General features: G+C 41.8%; 1 protein-coding gene across 1 annotated transcript in view; it reads right to left on the bottom strand.

Annotated features, from left to right (window-relative positions):
- The window catches only part of chl1b (cell adhesion molecule L1-like b), a 303,826-nt gene extending 290,874 nt beyond the window's left edge, over positions 1-12,952 (bottom strand). Inside the window, 1 exon segment of the mRNA XM_034167484.1 lies at positions 12,852-12,952. The gene's annotated coding sequence lies outside the window, so the exon portion shown is untranslated.
- Between the last annotated feature and the right edge of the window lie 1,445 nt (positions 12,953-14,397).

The raw sequence follows: 14,397 nt of genomic DNA, 5'->3' as shown, positions 1-14,397 counted from the left end.
CCCCCCTCAGAATGGTAGGGGAGCCCCCAGCAGACCTGGGAACGCACACATGAGAAGAAGAAGAAAAAGAAGAAGAAATGTACTGCACTCAAAACACCTTATTTTGTTGTCTATTTTTTATCTTTGCTTTCATCAAAATGATTAGAAAGCAGAGCAGCAGAAAAAGATAATGCTGCAAAATGGAACAAGTGAGAAAAATGATGATGATGATGATGATTTAAAGGCTTGTGTTTTCTCTGAAGTATTTTGTGAGTTTGTGAGGTTGAGGAAGAAGCTACTGATGGCAGAGACTGTGAGATGTGGGGGACACTGGTCTTTTCATAATGCCAGACTGCCAAAGTCAGTGAGTGAGAACACTCACATGCCTCTGCAGCACCAGCGCCAGGCCTTCACAGCTCAGAAGTACTCTTTGAGCTACAACAGGATGGAGCTGTCATTATGGCCACACAAACAGAGGGAAGCCTTATGAACTTTCACAAATGCTTAACGCTCTAAGCTGGACAACTCTGGAAGCCGGGGGGAGATGGGTCTGCCCCGGGGCACTCTGCCAGTTCCGAAAAGCTCAGTGTTCATCTACTCGGGCTGGACAAACCTGTCACTGTCATAGGCATTGCCCCGGGCCAAGCCTCTCCCTGGTCTCTGTTCTGAAGCGCATTCACACTTTCAGCCCGGCTGAGTCAACAATTTGTATGTGATTTACACACACAAGGAGGCAAATATTTACTTACACTCTGAATCAGCTGCTAAAATGCCATAAAAACAAAGTCACAGTGGCATATGAGGTAAAACTAACCTCATGCATTTACAGTCCAGGTCAGAATTGTTGGCATCCAAGTATACTAACTGCACTATTTTAAATATTTTCACAAGTAAATGCAAATGAACCAATTTTTTTTTAATGTCCACATAAACTGTATGACAACAAAACAAAATGCATTCATATAATAAAATCCATCCATCCCTTATCCTAAACACATTTCCAATTCAGGAATTAAGGGTCACTTGGAGGACGGAGAGGGGAGTTCGAGCCTATCCAGGTAGTCATTGGGCAAGAGGTGGGGTACGCCCTCAACAGAATGGCAGTCTGTCACAGGGTCACATACAGACAGACAGATGCATTCATATGCTCACTCACACCTATGGGCAATTTAGAGTCACCAGATCACCTAATCTGCATGTATCTGGGCGTGGCAGGAAAAGCCAGAGCACCTGAAGGGAATCCTCGGGGAGAACATGCAAACTCCACACAGAAAGGAGCAGGTGGGATGTGATCCCATGACCTCCCTGCTATGAGGTAACACTTACTTACTCATCTTCAACTGATTACTCCATTTAAGAGTCACAGGGGGCTGGAGCCTATCCCAACAGACAAACAAACACATTCACACTCACACAATTTAAAGTTTCCAATCCACCTCACCTGCATGTCTTTGAATGTTGGAGGAAACCGGAGCACCAGGAGGGAACCCACACAAACACATGGAGAACATGCAAACTCCACACAGAAAGGCCACAGGTGGGAATCAATGATCTTCTTGCTGTGAGTTAACAGTGCTAAACACTAAGGCACCACGCTGCCCTGTGAGCAGTGATGCCAGTAACGCGTTACTCTAATCTGACCACTTTTTTTAGTAACGAGTAATCTAACGCGTTAATCTTTCCAAATCAGTAATCAGATAAAAGTTGCTTCTCCAAGTCACTGTGCGTTACTATTATTTTTGCACTGTGGGCCGATAGCAGCATTAAACTTGGTCCGTGGGCAGGAGGTCTGGGTTTGACTGAACTGCCCACTTTAAGCGAGCTGTGCGCTTTTCATCTGCAGTTTTCTGCAGCAGCTACGACTCATCTTCACCTCTTAAAGCACGGTGACAACAGCACACCTGCACTGAGCTTTACAAAGACATTATTATGCTTTTTTTCTGCTTTATTTAGAATTCGGGGCTGAGCTGCTCTGTATCTTCTCGCTAAAACAGCTGATCCTCTGCGACGTGTGAACAACTAACACTATTTTCCACTCAAATGCACCTAAACTCTCTTTCTGGGAACCACATGATGTGAAAACGCAATAAAACTTTCTTACCTGTTAATCTGGTCATGTTTTCTGCATAAATAAATATTATCCATTCTTTGTGCTCAAATGCCAAAGCAGGGGCGAATCTAGATGGAATGGGGACTTGCGGCAGGGATGTACCCCCACACACAACACCCCTAGATTAAAGGTCCAGTTTTGAAGACTTTTTTGTTTACTACAACTACTAATACTACTTATAATAATAACAATTTCAACAACTAAAATGTTTAGAGAGAATTTAAATGTTACAAAAACATTAGAAAGAATTTAATAGTTACATTTATAAACAATGTAGGTTAGAAATTGCAAGTTTTACTGTTACAGTGCTGTCAACAGTTAAATATGAGGTCAAGAAAGACATCTTTATTTTACTTTTTATAAAACAAGTATTTAATTTCATTGAAGTCAAGAAAGGGTGACTATAAAGTGAGTTTTGGCAAAACTAGTATCATTGTCATGTTGAGGTGGCAGAGGGTTGTTGTCGGCAGCTGGGGAAAGTAACTAAAAAAGTAACTTGTAATCTAACTTAGTTACTTTTACAATTGAATAATCAGTAAAGTAACTAAATTACTTTTTCAAGGAGTAATCAGTAATCAGGAATTGGATTACTTTTTCAAAGAAACTGTGGCAACACTGCCTGTGATGCAACAGTTCTGTATGAATTTTTTAAGCGCTGTTCATGATCCTGGCTTCCCCAGCACACACACATACATACATATATATATATATATATATATATATATATATATATATATATATATATATATATATATATATATACATTTTAATTTATTTAATTTAACTTTATCTTATGTTTGTTTAGCTGTACATATACTCTGAACAATTTATTGTTAAATTTTATTGTCTTTGGCTAAAAATTACTCGCACCACGGAAAGCACCTTTTTGGAGTTGCTCTCAAATCTCATTGCAATGCAAATTACAATGACAATAAAGGCGATTTTGATTCTGATATATATATATATATATATATATATATATATATATATATATATATATATATATATATATATATAGATAGATAGATAGATAGATAGATAGATAGATAGATATTAAAACCAGGGAAATCATTCTGCTGAATGCAGCTCTTTGTGATACCAGTGGAAATGTGATGTCATCCATCCGTCACCGGAAATGGAAAGGTTAAGTTTCATTTGCCACTGGACAAATTATTTCAATCTGTTCCAATCAGTTTACTCAATCCTTCACAGTGCGACGACACCTTTACATTTCCTCTCTTGACGTGCTGCTGCATCCACACGTCACTTGAGTGGGACTCGTTCAGAAAAAAGGTTTTACGAAATATCTATAGCATCTTTATTTTATGACATGTCACTTATGTCCCTCGAGCAGCGATCAACAAATGTTATCTGAAGGTGACAAGATAAACAGACCACATGAGAATGGACCTGTTCCAAACTAGAGCCCCTTCATCCGCCTGCCCCCACCAACTGAAAAAAAATCAGGTGTTACACTCCCAGTTCACAGTCTCAGTCAAACTTCCAAATACAGCAAGAAAATGTGCCTCAACCTGTCAGGTAAAGATAAATGTGAAGTGCCACGGCTTTTAAAAAATGAGTTCAGGCAGAGCATCAATTTTCCTGAGGGACAGGCAGATTGCTGATGTAGCAATATCACTGAATTACACGTTTCCCACAATTTGGCAAATATGTTTGGCTACGCACAGTGTGAGGTTTTTAATTGAACTTTAGGCACATGGCCCAGTTCATCAGAAAATCGTCTGTTCCTCAGTCTGTCAAAAACGGTCAATAAGGCACGAAGCTGGCACTTAGTGATACAGAGACACTCCAGACTGCAGCTGCCTGATACCACGTGCATCCGCTCAGCAACCGATTCAACGTGGACAATGATGCATTTCCATCTCAGCTTTCTGAAAGAGTTGGCATGGTAACAGCTGCTGCTATCTCCTTGACTATCAGTGAAAAGTTTCCCCAGGCAGATGCATTGTGACACTTGTTTACTGTATCATGCCGTGCAATCATGTTTATATGTTTATTTCTACTCAGTTTGATTCTTATCAGAAATATGTTGCAACTTTGTTTGAACTCAGCGAGGAAAGCGTGCGACTTGTGACTGCAAATGAAAACCAGACAATATTCCAACTGTGAAATTGCTCCACCTTAAATTTGCAATTCTCCACTCTCCATGGCACTTTAACGGTCTCCTCAATTATTTCCAGATCCAGTTTGACAACTGATTTATTCAGCACCACACATGAACAGAGAATACCCGAACCAATGAGAGGCAAAAACACATCCATACAATAAAAACTTAATTTGGCCAATACAAAATGTTTGTAATATCATAGCAGTGGTGTGAGTTATCGCATGTGCAGCACGTGTTAAGTGTTTTCAGGTTTGTTCAGGTCGAGTGACAGAGTGCACCGCCAGGCGAGGAGAGGCCGAGCGCGGCCAACAGACTGCAGCAGACATTTATCCCTCAGAGAATCACAGATGGTGCGCTCAGTGATCATGGCAGTGATCCCCTCCTGATTAGCACAGAAACTGAACACAATGTGCACAACAACGTCTGCTCCGTCTCCGGCTGAACAACAAAATGTACACCGTAAGCAAACACGACTTTAACCATCGGTGTCACGAAACATCAACAAACTGCCCAGTTTGTCAGGCATAAAAATATAAAACAATTCACATGATATGATAGGGGCCATAAATCTTCATATAATGTCACTATGAGAATTGTTACTAATCAGCTTCAATTTAAGACAGAGTCAATCGAAATAAGAAACCAGAAGTAATGACATTCTTATTAAACTGTTTCACTGCTCAGTGTGAATCATTCCCTGAGTCTATAATTTAGAAGGGAGCAAACAGATTTAGATGTGATTTCAGGTGTTTCATATCCCTTGGAGTGTAATGAAAGCAGTTAATGAATGATATCAATCAATCAATCAATCAATCAATTTTTTTATATAGCGCCAAATCACAACAAACAGTTGCCCCAAGGCGCTTTATATTGTAAGGCAAGGCCATACAATAATTATGTAAAACCCCAACGGTCAAAACGACCCCCTGTGAGCAAGCACTTGGCTACAGTGGGAAGGAAAAACTCCCTTTTAACAGGAAGAAACCTCCAGCAGAACCAGGCTCAGGGAGGGGCAGTCTTCTGCTGGGACTGGTTGGGGCTGAGGGAGAGAACCAGGAAAAAGACATGCTGTGGAGGGGAGCAGAGATCGATCACTAATGATTAAATGCAGAGTGGTGCATACAGAGCAAAAAGAGAAAGAAACAGTGCATCATGGGAACCCCCCAGCAGTCTACATCTATAGCAGCATAACTAAGGGATGGTTCAGGGTCACCTGATCCAGCCCTAACTATAAGCTTTAGCAAAAAGGAAAGTTTTAAGCCTAATCTTAAAAGTAGAGAGGGTGTCTGTCTCCCTGATATGACAAGAGTATGATAAATCTGCATTGAGTAGACCATTAAAAAATAACTGAAATGAATACAAAGGCTAATTCCATTTGAAACCAGCCAATTTAACAAAAAATACATTTCAAATGTCATCCTCTCCAGATTAAAAAGCAACAACAAATAAATCGACCCATGTTTTGAGCAATATGTGTAATTGTTTGTGAAATACAGCTAATCCAAAATAATTAAATAAAATTAAGAACAACAATTAAATTAAAAAAAAAATCTTTTGTTTTTTTGAAAATGCAATTTCTTTTATTGTCAGCCTCCTGTTGCTTTACAGTTTCCCTGGTAGAAGTCTGAATTTGAGTTTCTACAGCTAACTTTTCACACTGATAACTTCATTAAACCTGAATGAATTTGTCACATTGTAGCTCTGAAAGTATTCAAAAACAAGAAAAAATAACAAAGGTACTGTCTTTTAATTGTCATTTTCAAAACTTGACAGAAGGTTTGGTTTGGACACAAATGCAAGACTCACAAACACAGCCCTGGTTGATAAACTTTAGTGGTGTGACAAGCAGTGGTCGGTACACGGGTAGACAGTCCAGAAAACACAGCAGCAGTATCATTAACACCAGGCTTAATCGTGGTCAGAACAAACGGGCAGGTGGTTGAAAACACTTTGAGGCAGGCAGGACTATGGAACATGAACGAGAGCTGGAAAGAAGGCACAGGGCGCATCAATCTGGCAAAGAAACAAAGCAGAATGAGCAGTATATATGCACCCCAGCGACGAGCTGCAAATTGAACACAGGTGAGCATGGAAAGCACTGGAAAGGGGGGCGTGACCAGGGAGAGAGAGAGACAGACACGCCCACCTGTAAAAGAGACAGAGAGACCCAAACAGAAAAACATCCAGCAAGGAGATAAACAAAGAGAAGACAGCCTACACACAAAAACAGACTACAACCAAGAAATAAAAGCAGATCAAACACACCCCCACATATATACCGGACATACCGGATCAAGACAGCATCCAGTTTAAAAATGAATGGCACATTTCACTGTTACAGGAGTTTTTGTAATGGAAAGAGAAGCTGCTCCATCGCGTGTCGCGGTACAGCCGCTCGGCGCAAAGCAACGCCGTCGCGCACATTGACAGGCTACCCCAGGTGAAACGGACCATCAGATCATAACACACAGCGGGTGATCTGAATGTTACGTCACCCACGTAAGCTCTGTTCCACATGACGAGGTTTCAGTCCTGCCAGTGTGCCAGCCACAAAACATGCATGTCAGGCTGGTCATGCACACCGGGCCATCTGGACATGCCGCCAGCAGATGTGGACATAAGAGTGCCCTGCTTCTCATTCATGTCATTTCATGGCTGTACTTCTGTGACTATGGATCATCAACAGAAGAACAGATGGATCATACTTGTATTGTACACTTTAAAAGAAGGATTCAATAAAATGCAGCATTTTTATATGGTGTGTGGTTGTATTTTTTTTAATACATCCATGTCCTTCTTGATATCAGACATTTTCCCTCACCTTTTACAGGACAGCGATGGTAGCTCTCAGTGGTAATGTTTCTGGCTGGCAATCAAAGCTTTTAGAAATTGCAGGTTTGAATCCTCTGGGTAGCATGTATTTTTTTTTCTTCACAGAAGCTGCACGATGTGTTTACACATGCTGCAACTGCTCGCACTGCATGCACAAAACCATCACAGCGGCATTGTTCACGCCTGCCCATGTGGCTCAATGTTTTTGTGGATCGCTCATATGAGCTGTTCCACTGTGATTAGCCCTGATTTGTACTTATTCATATTATGTGTGAAGGGTCCCTAACATTTGGTACAGAAACCTTTGTTTGCAATTACAGAGGTTTCCATTAGTTCTTGGCCAAGTTTGCACACTGCAGCAAGGATTTGGGTCCACTCCTCCATACCGATCTTCTCCACATCTTTCAGTTTTCAAGTTCCAGCTCTCTCCATTTCTGTTGAGTTCAGGTCTGGAGACTGGCTAGGTCACTCCAGGACATTGAAATGCTTCTTATGGAGCCACTCCTTAGTTGCCCTGGCTGGGTGTTTTGGATCACTGTCATGCTGGAAGACCCAGCCAGGACCCATCTTCAATCCTCTTACAGAGGGAAGTAGGTTGTTTGCCAAAATCTGACAATACATGACCGCATCCATCCTCTATTCAATAGCGTTCAGTCATCCTGTCCCCTCTGCTTCATGATTGGGATGGTGTTCTTGGGGCTGTTCTAATCCTCCAAACACAGTGAGTGAAGTTGATACCAAAAAGCTGTATTTTGGTCCCATCTGACCACATGACCTTCTCACATGCCTCCTCTGGATCATCCAGATGGCCATGAGTGAACTTCAAATGAGCCTGGGCGTGTGCTGGCTTGAGCAGGGGGATGTTGCTGACCTGCAGGATTTAATGCATAATGGCAGTGTGTGTTACTAATGTAATCTTTGTGACTGTGGTCCCAGCTCTATTCAGGTCACTGACCAGATCCTCCCATGGAGTTCTGGAGTTTCTCAGAATCATTCTTAACATACGGTGTGAGATCTTTTTCATCACGGAGACCTGGCTTCACTCGCCGATCCCCGACGCTGCAGTCGAGCTAGCAGGCTGCACGCTACACCGGCAGGACAGAACCAGTGATTCGGGTAAGTGCAGAGGTGGAAGGCTCTGTGTTTATGTGAACCGTGAGTGGTGCTGTAGCAGCAGGGTCATTGACTCTCACTGTTCTCCTGATTTAGAGGTGCTGGCAGTCTCGTGCAGACCTTTTTATCTCCCAAGGGAGTTCACAGTAGTCGTTGTGTTTGCTGTTTACATCCCACCCGATGCTAACGTTAGCAGGGCCCTTAGCCTTTTGCTTGCCTGTGTAAATAAACAGCAGCTGGCCCACCCGGATGGTATTTGTATTGTTGCTGGTGACTTCAACCAAGCGTGTTTAAAGACTGCGCTCCCTAAGTTCGTCCAGTACGTGAAGTGTGCCACCAGAGGGGAAAATACTTAACCACGCATACAAAGTCACTCCACTCCCCCATCTTGCTGGATCTGACCACCTCTGCCTGTCCCTCACCCCCACCTACACCCCCCTGCTGAGGCAAACAAAGCCACAACAGAAGACAATCCAAACCTGGTCTGAGGGAGTGCTCTCCCAGTTACAGGACTGCTTCTCACGGACTGTATGGGATTTATTTTCCAGCCACAACCTTCAGGAGTACACTGACACCGTACTCTCCTACATTAAGAACTGTGTTGACACTGTCACCGTCAACAAAACGGTCAGGGTTTTTCCAAACCAGAAGCCCTGGATGAACAGTGCAGTCCAGTCTCTATTAAAAAGCCACAACACCACCTTTAAATCAGGGGACAGGGCCCTGTACAGCGCGGCCAGGTCCGATCTGAAAAGAGGCATCAGAGAGGCCAAGGCTGCCTACAAGGAAAAGATAGAGGACCACTTCGCTGTAAATGAACCCAGAAGGATGTGGCAGGGAATAAATCATATAACCAACTACAGAAGCAGCACCCCAGAAATGCTAGGTCTGACGCCTCTGAACTGCTTCTTTCCCTGCTTCAAAGCAGACAGACCAGCAGCAACTCCACACCCACCACCCTCCAGCACTAGCACGTTAACACTTCAGGCACACAAAGTGAGACGTGTGCCGAAGGCAGTGAACCCCAGGAAGGCGGCTGGCCCAGATGGTGTACCTGGAAAGAAAGCGTGTGCTGACCAACTTCCTGGAGTATTCACCTGCATCTTCAACCTGTCCCTGTCACAGGCCACCATTCCATCCTGCCTCAAATCCTCCACCATCATTCCAGTCCCAAAGAAGTCAGCAGTGGCAAACTGTGGACAGCCACAGTCTCTGGCACCTCGAGACCAACTCTAGATGTAGAGATGCTCCTTGGTCAAGGCCAGAGAAATTTTGCAGACCCTAAAAAGCATGATTTTGAGACACGTGGAGAACATGCAAACTCCACACAGAAAAGGGCGGGGAGCAATCCCATGACTTTTTTTTGCTATGAGGCACCAGTGCTAACCACTAAGCCACTGTGCCACCCCTGCTAATATATATATATAGTATACAGACAAGAGGATAACAAAAAATACTTTGCTTTTGTTGTTTGTATCTTTGGACATTTCTGAACGTACTTAACATTCATAACAGAAGTTGACTGGATGTTTTCTCCCGTTCGCATTCAGATGAAAGTCTCCCGTTCGAGCTCAGTTTAATCATCTCCCCCTGAGAATCAATAAGTTGCTTTCCCCAGTCAGTTTTATCAAAAGGTCTCAACTCCTGAGTGTGTGTGTTCAGCTGACAGACAATCTGGTGAACATGAGCTGGGAAATGATTTCATTAAGATAAATGTGGTGTTTCTGAGTAAAATGTGTCACCATGGTAACCAGACTTGGCATGCTTTTCAAATATACCTTGGACACGCAGCGTTCCAGACAGCTGAATGAATTCAGCACACACTCGCTGGCACACTCTGTTCGGAATCAAATCCACTTCTCCAGAGAGCATTGCTCAATGGTAATTTAATGGAGGTTCTGCAGGCAGGAAGCAAAGTGAAAAGACAATCACCATACGCAGTAGCGGCACACCTGTCAGAAAACAGGCCACCATCACTAAAAAACTCAGGTCCTCGTCAGTGGGATTCTGCCAGTGAGCAGGATTAATTATGTCCAGGAAGTGTTTCTTTCTGCTATGACAAAAAGGGAAAACAGAGCTGATCAGATTTACACGCCCACTCATAAGAAGCAGTAAGGATGTAGCCTTTAAAGGAGTGCCCTGCTGCCCCTCTTCACACACACATCCTGGGGGGTTGGCCCTTAAAATCCACTGAGGCATAGCTGCCTGCTGCGCTACACCGTTAATCCTGTGGTGGAAAATGTTGGTGGGATCTGTCTCACATGGACGCACAGGGACAGATGAGAAGGCACACCAATGCTCTAGACAAACTAAAGATGTGGGTGCAGGATCGGGGGATGGAGGGCGATGCCTCGCCTGCATGCTTTTACACCAACATACTGGTCAGTATGTTGGTGTAAAAGCACCAACATACTGACTTCACAACTCCTAAACATTCATCCTCATGACTGTTCACCAAGCACATAAAAGACCACGTCATGGTGTGTGGTCCCCAAGGACTGTCGGGATCAGGAATCAACCACGGGTGGCCCACGGTCCACATCCAGCCTTCAGAAGAGGAATGGAAACCTTCCAATTGTTGCATTTGGAAAACATATGCAAAGCAGTTTGGTTTCAGCCAGTGACTGGACAATTATTCTACATGAAAACAGAAGGTTTGGTCCCATAACACCACAGCTGGACAGGGCTGGATTGGCACAGAAATTCCACCCTGGACTTTATGGTCCAGACTGGCCCACCATTACAATCTGCATGCACATACTGTGCCAACTCACCCCCCCGCTGAAGTACAAATAAACACACAAGCCCTTAATAACACTATTATACTGAACAATATCCCTTTTTATGTAACACCTGAGTGGATCCTTGTCATTTGATTGGTGCTTTGTATGTCACGGGACATGATTTATTCGTCCCTAGGGATGGGTATCGAGAACCCATTCCTTTTGGGTATTGTTAAGAAATGATTCGATCCACCGACATCAATAAGTTTTCTGCTTAACAATTTCCTTATTGGTCCTTCAGAGTGGCTCTTGTTTTTGGGGGTGTTTGTCAGGAAAATGATCATTTCTCTACATTGATTACGGACCTGCAGCGGGTCTGTAATCAATTTTTCTGCAGCGCGGCTTTGCTTTGAACCTTGAACCAATCGAAGCAGTGATTCACAGATCGAAGCAGTGCTTCGATCTACGATTCATGGATTCATTGTTTTATTTCACTTTATCCTAATTTTTCCCCGCTAAAACCCCGAAGACCATATGTCTGTAAGTAATATTTAATATTTTTAATGTTAAACCGACCCGTTATGGTCTTCTGAAACAGTTGATAGATGTATTTTATAACTTAAAAATGGGACCAATGCTAATGCGTTTTTCAATGTTAAAGTTAGCATTAAGCTGTTCGCATCAACATGTTTGTGTTGATTTGTTTTCTGTATAATTAATGGCTTAGCGTTCATTGATGTAAAAGAGTCAAATTGTAATTTTTTTTAATTTATTCTATTCATATATTAATAATAATAGCAACAACAATAATAGTCTACATAAGACAATAATAGTCAATAATAATAGACAAATAATGTTACAATACAATTTTAGAGAAAGAGACAAAAAGAACTTAATGAAACAAAACACAACAGAAAAGATAAAACCATCTAACAATGAAAATAAATAAATACATATAGAAATAAATGTTTCCTGTGAACACCTAGTGACTCTTACACCTCCACTTCATCCCTGTTTTATGTAAGTTTAATGACAATTTGTTTCAGTTAAACCATATTTTCAGTTTGGATTGATAAGCAGAATCGATAATGGCATCGATATTGATACAATCTTATCAATACCCATCCCTATTTGTCCCATTTTTTGCATTTAGAGTGCAATTTGGTTCCATTTATAGTTTGGTTCCATATGTTTGGTACCATTGCACACTTCTGTTGTGGCGATCACGAACGGGAGCAGCTGAAAGAAAAAGAAGAAGAAAAGAAGAGCACGCTTCCAACACCACTAGTGCCGTCCCACTAGTATGAGCGCGCACTCACACAAGCGGGATGGCACTTTGCTTTAAAACAAACATGGTAGAGTTTGTGTTGCTGACGGGCGCCAATTTGAAAGAGCTAATTGATGGTGCTAATTCTTCTAATACACACACCAACACACATACACACACACACACGCACAAATCGACTCCACTGTAAGCCATCTGGAACCATGAAGAGCTGTTTGTATGAAAAGCTGAAAAGGTGATGTGATTTTTCGCTGGACTGAGGAACTACACAAAGTCTTTTTTTTTTTTTGGAAGTATGAAGTCAGTGCACAGCATCACCGGACTACACATCACAATTTGAACTCCTATTTAAAGTTCGTTTTGGACTTTAGCAGCAGTGGAACACCAAAATGTAAGTCCCTTTTCTGTTGTTTATAAATTAATAAGATATCAAATGACAAGGATCTATTTTAGCTGTTATATAAAACAAATAATGAATGTTTTTACATTCTTTCAATGGAACAAATATTTAATTTGGTGAAAGCTGGAACAAACCATTCATCTCAGCTTTGTCTTATTGAGTGGTATGTTCCTGCTTTCACCTCATGAAATATTCATACCATTGAACTCATAAACATTCATTATTTGTATAATATTCTAGAGCCTAGATTAAAACAAATGACTACACAGTATGTTGCTCACTTGGTCTTAAGAAGGATGCTGGAGAAAGCACATCAGGACACTGGCAGCAAGGAAGACAACTGGAGGTCCCTCACAAAGCACACAGTGGATGGAACAAAGCTCTCCTCAGCCCTGTGAAAGACACACACCATTATTTAAGGGATTAAAAATTGTAAATTAACAACCTAGTAGTGTGGAATAAGTCTGAGCAAGATTACATGCAAAATTTGAGTCTGGATGCAATCAAAACTTACAATAGTATAATGATCTGAAATATAGACAAACACGTTTTACAGCTCAACATAATGTACAGCCAATAAAACATGACAAAAGAAAAAAGTAGTCGGCAGATACCACTGCTTCGCTTCTTTTAGGTCCGGGTGTTAGCGTAGCATGTGGGCTTACGGATTTGAAGTGTTTCCGAAGTACTTGACTTTCATTTTGCAGATTTTGCACATTGCATAAGTCATGTCAAGCTCCTTCTTACGCAGCAAATAATAAAATCCAAAATGCGCCCAAACATTTGCCTTCAGCAAAGACGATGCTGGCTGAATTAGCTCTTTGTCCGCCATGCTAAGCTGTAGCTCATGAATGTTTGAAGCACCCTTGCTCCTTTATTGCACACTCCTGCTTTAACCACACAAGACAACATCAAGATGCCAAAATTAATCCCCATAATACAACATAATTATGCATAAAAGCAAAGCACCTGAAAGTCTGTTCTACTAACATGAAAAATTTAACTATCGGCCCATTTATTGATCGGCCCACCGGGAAAAGTCCTGGTACTCTCAATGGCCAATCCACCTCTGGCTTATAGACACGTCAGCTAAGCCTTGGAGTTTTATTTGCTAACCTGGAATTTCTTTTTATGGCTTCGATAGTAACCTCAATTAGAATAGCCTGAAGTTAAATAAAATACAGAAGATGAAGTCTGCTACCTCATTATAAATGTCACACACATCATCTTTTCTTGTGCAGAATAAAACCCACAACCTAATGAACACTGATTACTCAGTAAAATCACATGGATTTGGCAGATCAGGTGGTTCTGTGACACAAGAGCTGAACTACCAACTTACAGATCTGATTTCAATTTCACATCTATCTGCTTGAGGCTACACATCTGTGTCCTTGGACAAGACACTTAATTGCATTGTTCCACCCACAGTAAATGGGACAAGCAGGTTCTTAATTAAGGTGCCCAAACACTTGCAATCCAGCCTCAATATTCCATGATGAAAACAAAAATGATAACCATCCCAGGGTGGTAGCTGTGGCCAGGTAGGGATCAATAAGGGCTTACACAGGGGTCAACATTTAAAAATGAAAGTAGGCCACATTATTTGTCTGATCATAAAGACTTGAACAAGATATATTTTGGACAATATATGATTGAATGTTATAGCGTTGTGGGCCAAAAACAGCAAAAATGGTGACAAAGGTCAATTTCAGGTTGTACAGGGGTCAAAAGTTGAAGTTGTTCCAATGCTGGTAAAAGGTGATGCCAATTATTTGTTGAGTAACAAAAGAATAGTTTGCTCGAACTCTCATGATTAATTATCAT

Source organism: Thalassophryne amazonica, chromosome 3 (genome assembly GCF_902500255.1).
Source record: "Thalassophryne amazonica chromosome 3, fThaAma1.1, whole genome shotgun sequence".
In the NCBI taxonomy this organism is placed as follows: Eukaryota; Metazoa; Chordata; class Actinopteri; order Batrachoidiformes; family Batrachoididae; genus Thalassophryne; species Thalassophryne amazonica.
This window is presented reverse-complemented; position numbering and strand designations above follow the sequence as displayed.